A 6,665-nucleotide genomic window follows, 5' to 3' on the forward strand; every position below is an offset into this window, starting at 1 on the left:
AATCCATTCTGGGCATTTAAAATTCGCCCACACTCCCTTCCAAATCTTGTTGAAGTCCAGCTGTGGGTATATACTCTGCCAAAACTCCTGACCAGCCGGTGTCTTGAATCTCCATTCTCTGAATACCTCATAGAAATCTCGAGTATTACAGATGTCAAATTGAACTAACTCTCCCCCTTTCTCCAGTACAAAGCTTGGAAAAGCAGGACGCATTTTACTTCCTTTGGAGATTTCCGCATTTATTTCTTCCATCCAATCCTGTGGCATTGCCCTCACAATCTTCTCATACATGATTCCTATTGCTTTTCCTTCTACCTCCTGATCCTCCTCCCACACCATGTCCCGCACTATACTGGAAAATACTGGAAAGTGTGAGGTTATGCACTTTGGCAGGAAAAATCATAGAGCAAGTTATTATCTTAATGGCAAGAAACTGGAAAGTACTGAAGTACAAAGGGATCTGGGGGTCCTGGTGCACGAAACTCAAAAGGTTAGTATGCAGGTGCAGCAAGTGATTAAGAAGGCCAATGGAATGTTGGCTTTCATTGCTAAGGGGATAGAATATAAAAATAGGGAGGTATTGCTTCAGTTGTACAAGGTATTGGTGAGACCGCACCTGGAATACTGCATACAGTTTTGGTGTCCATACTTAAGAAAGGACATACTTGCTCTCGAGTCAGTACAAAGAAGGTTCACTCGGTTAATCCTGGGGATGAGGGGATGGACATATGAGGAGAGGTTGAGTAGATTGGGACTCTACTCATTGGAGTTCAGAAGAACGAGAGGCGATCTTATTGAAACATATAAGATTGTGAAGGGGTTGGATCGGGTGGATGCGAGGAGGATGTTCCCGATGATGGGTGAAACTAGAACTAGGGGGCATAGTCTTAGAATAAGGGGCTGCTCTTTCAAAACTGAGATGAGGAGGAACTACTTCACTCAGAGGGTGGTAGGTCCATGGAATATGCTGCCCCAAAAAGCTGTCGAAGCTACATCATTACATAAATTTAAAACAGAAATAGACAGTTTCCTAGAAGTAAAGGGAATAAAGGGTTATGGGGAGCGGGCAGGAATTTGGACATGAGTCTAGGTTCGGATCGGTCATGGCCCTGTGGGTAGCGGAGCGGGCCCAGAGGCCGTGTAGCCTGATCCTGCTCCTATTTCGTGTGTCTAATTCTGTTAGATTCAGGAGATGGTTCTGTGATAGTAGATTGGCGGTTAGGATCAGATCAGCCATGATCTTATTGAATGGCGGAGCAGGCTCGAGGGGCCGATTGGCCTACTCCTGCTCCTATTTCTTATGTTCTTATGTTCTTACTATCACTTCCGGCAACCAACCTGGAATCACCTCGTATAATACATCTTTCACCGATATAATCCCAGCTTTTATAAAAGCTTGATTAAATAAAACCTCTCCTTCGATGTTGACCCACCTGTTCAAAAATAAGGGCTGTTCTAAAAATTCCTCAGCCCCCTTGGGCATAAACTGCACACTTTTTAAAAATTGAGCCCAAGTCTCTACAACCCCCTGATAAAACCTAGGGAGAAGTTTAATCGATTTCAAAAACCTATTATTGTATTCCATATACAATATCCCCTGCCCTCCTATCCCACTTCGTTTTAAAAAATGCTCAAAACAACTCTTCCAAAAACTTGAATTTGACTTCTGAAGAAATCTCTTCACCCATTTGATTCTAAAGGATTTTTTCTTCAAATCAATATCTGGGAAATTGAGACTTCCCTGATTTCTCCGTCCAATGATGGTATTGTAAGCCACCAAGGCTGGTTTCCCTTCCCATAAAACCTCACACAAGCCTCTCGGATGGACTTTTCTGCCCACTCAGGAATATCCTCCACCGTCAATAAGTACCATAGCTTAGATAGCAGGAGAGCAGACACCACTGTCACTCTTCCTTGCACTTTCAACCACCTTCTTTCCCATCTTCCCAAAATCTTTTTAATTTTCATAACCTTCGGTTCCCAATTTAATCGATCCACTTCTTCCCTGTCTTTCTTGCACCCCATATGCACCCCCAGAACTTCCAAAACCTCCACCACCTTAAAGGGACATACCCCCAACCATTCCCCCTTACCCCTCCCTGCAACCAGGCATTGGGACTTACTATAATTCACTCTGGCACCTGAAGCTCTACAATATTCCTCCACTACCTCCATAGCTTTCTTCACTGACTCCCCATTTCTCAATGTTAAGGTTGTGTCATCTGCATATTGGTGTATCACCGACACCAGCCCAGAACTGGGGACCACAATCCCAACTACACCTTGTTTCTTTCGCATCATGTAACCTAATGGTTCTGCTACCAATGTGTACAGCAGTGGGAACAGGGGACAACCCTGTCTCACTGATCTCTGTATTGGAAAATACTTAGATAAAAAAACCATTACATTTAACACAGCTAAATATGTTTGAATAAAAAATCCTTATCCACTGAATGAAATTTTCCTTGAAACCAAATGCTTCCAAAACCTTCAATAAAAACTCATGAGAGACCCTATCAAAGGCTTTCTCTTGATCTATCTTTAATACATAAGCCTCCCTCCCACTCTCTTCCATGAGCTCTATCGCATCTCGGATTGAGACCACAGAGTCTGCGATGTCCCGGCCTATGACTCCAGAGGACTGAGAGGGCCAAATTATCTCCGGTAACACCTCCTTCAAACGATTTGCCATAACCCTCGCCAAGATCTTATAATCCACATTTAATCGTGTGATGGGCCTCCAATTCTTCAGATCCCATCTATCCCCTTTATTTTTATAAGCTAAGCTTATGATCCCTCTCCTCATAGATGGGGCCAGGCTTCCCTCAATTTTAATTTCCTTAAAAACTTCTAAGAGCAATGGACTTAAAATCTCGCAAAATTCTTTATAAAATTCTGCACTTAGTCCATCGGACCCTGGGCTTTTCCCCCCCTTCATTCCACTTATTGCTACTTTTATTTCCGCTAATCCTACTTCTTTATCACACATGCTTCTCTCATCCTCTTTTAAACCCTTTTCAATAAAAGCAGTAACCTTCTCCATCTCCAAATTGGAAATGTCTTCTTTTGTATATAGCTCTTGATAAAAGCTGCTAGCCGCCTCCAAAATCTCCTCACTTTCATGAATGATCTTCTCCCCAACCTTCAACTCTTCAATTAACGATAATCTCTGTCGCAGTTTCTCTTGCTCTAGAAAATATCTAGTGCATCTTTCGCCCTCCGATGCATCTCTAGCCTTTGCATGGAGAATGGCCCCCTTGCATTTTTCAGCTTGCAATAATTCCCACTCTTCCTTTAGCACCCGGAACTTAGTCTCAGCTCCCTTATCCCCTCCGTCAACTGCTTTACAGACATCCGTAAACCTTTTGTTTATATTCTCTTCTCGATGCCGGTTAGCTGCCGCCCTCTTTTTCCCATAACGTACCGAAAAAACTTTTACCTCATATTTGAAATTATCCCACCAAACTCTTCTTTCTTTCAAGAACAAAGGTTCCTTCTGAGCATTCTTTATTATATTTATAATCCCTTCTTTATAAGCACTTTCCTTCAGGTATTGATTGTTTAAAATCCACACCCCTGAACCGATCTTAACTCTGCTGTTCCTAATTCTAAGAACCAAAGCCGAGTGATCACTAAAAAATACTTTTTTATAATAAATCTCCATCACCTCCGAACTTAACCCTTCCCACATTAGCACAAAATCTATTCGGCTCTGTTTTAAAACATCACCCACCCAACCTGTTCTGGAGAACTCCCTTTTTATGGGGTTCTGGTCCCTCCATAAGTCTCTCAAATTTAAATTTGCCATCATTTTTATAATCATCCCTCTGGAGTTATCATCCTTAAAGGTCATCTGGGCTGAAATGTCCATCCAAGATAAAAATACATTAAAATCCCCCACTATACAAGGATTTTCCACCTCTGCCACTTCAGTGAATAACCCCCGAAAAGAAAAAACTTGCGACGCTTGCAATGGTCGTTCGGTGCATAGATATTAAAAAGATCGCAATTAAATCCCTCCAATTTTACCCTTAGCCGTAAAAATCTCCCCTCAGTGTCCTTGTCCACCAAGGCAATGTTCTCTTCTATGGACGGACTCACCAAAACAGCCACCCCTCTATGGTTATTGTTTGCACAACTTGCAAACACCTCTCCCTTCCAAACCTTCTGAACTCTTTCTAGAATATCCTCATCCCAAAAGGTTTCTTGCAGACACAAGTCCGTGCCTTTAAAACCCTGCAACAACTGCTGCAATTTCTTCTCACCCCTCAGTCCATTCACAATGATCGAGACCAATGTAATCATGGCTCCAAAGAAGGGAAGTATGCCCGATAATCTCCCCATCATTTAATCTCTGGCTCTTCCCTCCTCTCATGCTCCTTCTCAACTTTTCGGGCAACTGTTGCTTTTTCCTGAAGCCTCCGGCTCTTTTTCCCCTCCTGTTTGACCCCTCCCTGCTGTTTCAGCCTCTTCCTTGCCTTAACTTTGGGCCCAGGAGCTGCCCTTTCTCCCTCCTTCTGCCCCTCACTAACCTTTCCCTTTCCACATGATGCCACCCCACCCCCGACTTCCATGTCTCTGTCACCCTCTACTTCCTCACACTCAAGCTCTTCTGCAACCCCCTGTGCCTGCTCCCCGTCAGATACATAATCCTGCTCCCAGTCAGTTACTTCATCTCCCATAGAGTCTTCCTGCTATCGCAGTTTCTCCCACTGTGCCGCCCCCTTCGACCACGTCTCTACCTCTGACCCTTGCACCTTGTTCCCTCACTCCATGGGACAATGGTGCACCTAAATTGTTCCCTTCTGACGTCTCTATCTCGCCGATCCCATTCTGCTGTCCCTTTAAGGCTCCTGCCTCTTGCACCCTCTCCCCACCCTGTCCCCTCCCGTTCACCAAAATATCCGACTCCCCGCCTTTCCCCAGAGCACTCACTTCCACCACACACCCCGCTCCTGCCTCCTCTCCTCCCGCAGACACCAGACTCCCCAGGGGGAGCCGAACTGCACTAAGGCTCGAGTCTGCACTCGACCCTTGCTGCCCGCTGCTGTCTTTGTTCCCCTCCATAGCACTCGCAATGTTTTCCGCCATCTCCATCTCGATCTCCGCCAACCTCTGCCTCTTCCTGTGCTCCTTTTTCCTTCATTTTACCGGCTGTGTCCTCCGACTGCACCGCACCTCCGGCCGTTCCACACTCCTCTCCTGCTCCTTCTCCCATCTCCTCATCACTCATTTTGCTCCCTTCCACCACACACTCACAGCGGGCGGGGCCTTTACGACACACCCCACAGCTCTCCGCCTTGCAGCTCCGTGCGATATGTCCCGACTAACCGCAATTGTAACAATACAAATCAGGACAGTTTCTTACGAGATGGTCATGTCCCAGACAATAGTAACACACCTTTACTTCGTTATCGTGCAGCACACGAAAGTACTGTACTCCTTCCAGTGTCTCGAACTTCATAATGTACGGCAAAGGCCTCACCCCCTCTGGGAACCGCACCTTTACATACCGGGTTCCGTCTGCTACCCGTGTTCCCGGATAGTACCTCCTCTTTATTTCGGAACAGATTTTAATGTCCCACGACTCCAACTTTTTGCTCAGCACTTCGTCCTCGATGTACACAGGCAAGTTCAAAAATGAAACCACCACCTCCTTTGAATATAGCAGAGTCACCTCCAAAAATTTCTTCCCAACTTTCAGACTGAGCAGCAGTTTTTCCACCTCCTCACGGCCACTGACCGTCACCTCAAATCCCACATTTGGTTTTGGTCGGCAGGCAAAACAGCTTCCCTCACCACAGTCCTCATGAACCGCCTGGATTATATCCCAGGCTCGAATCTTCTTATCTTCACATTGCACCACCACCGTATTTTCTTTACCAAACCTCCTGAGGTCCCGGTCCAAATCTTTGGGCCTTTTTTTTCCCCTTCCCACCACAGTTTCTTCCCTAATAAAATTCCTCTTGGGAATATTGTCCTCCGAGGGGCCCGGCACTCCGGACCCCTCAGCAGCCATCTGGCTGTTTTTTGTGGGCCAAAAAGGCCCTAAAAACTGAAAACAACACCCCAAAACCCATCACCAACTTTTTACAAAACTCCCTCCAACACCCAGCTGCAATTAGGCAACCAGTCACACCTGGCTCACTCCTAGCCCCTCCCACCTAGAGAGTGCTACCCACTGAGCCCCAGCTGGCACAAGGGAGAGAAGACAAGAAAAGATTAGTGGGTAATGTAAAAGGGAACCCAAAAATCTTTTATAAACATATGAAAAGTAAAAGGATAGTTAAAGGAATGGTGGGGCCGATTAGGGACCAAATAGGAGCTCATCATACGGAGGCAGAGGGCATGGCTGAGGTACTGAATGAGTACTTAGCATCTGTCTTCACAAAAGAAGAGGATGAAGTTAATGTCGCAGTAGAGGAGGGGGGAGTAGAGAAATTGGATAAAAATGGATAGAAAGGAGGTGCTAAATAGGTTGTCATCACTCAAAGTTAACAAGTCACCCAGTCCAGGTGGATGCATCCTAGATTGCAGAGGGAAGCTAGGGTGGAGATAGCAGAAGCTCCGACCACAATCTTTCAATCTCCCTCAGATATATGGGAGTGGTGACAGAGGACTGGAGGATTGCAAATGTTACACCCTGTTTAAAAAAAGGGAAGAGG

This window comes from Somniosus microcephalus, unplaced genomic scaffold, assembly GCF_052327205.1.
Source record: "Somniosus microcephalus isolate GS21.2 unplaced genomic scaffold, FLI_Smic_1.0 unresolved_chr1, whole genome shotgun sequence".
Classification (NCBI taxonomy): Eukaryota; Metazoa; Chordata; class Chondrichthyes; order Squaliformes; family Somniosidae; genus Somniosus; species Somniosus microcephalus.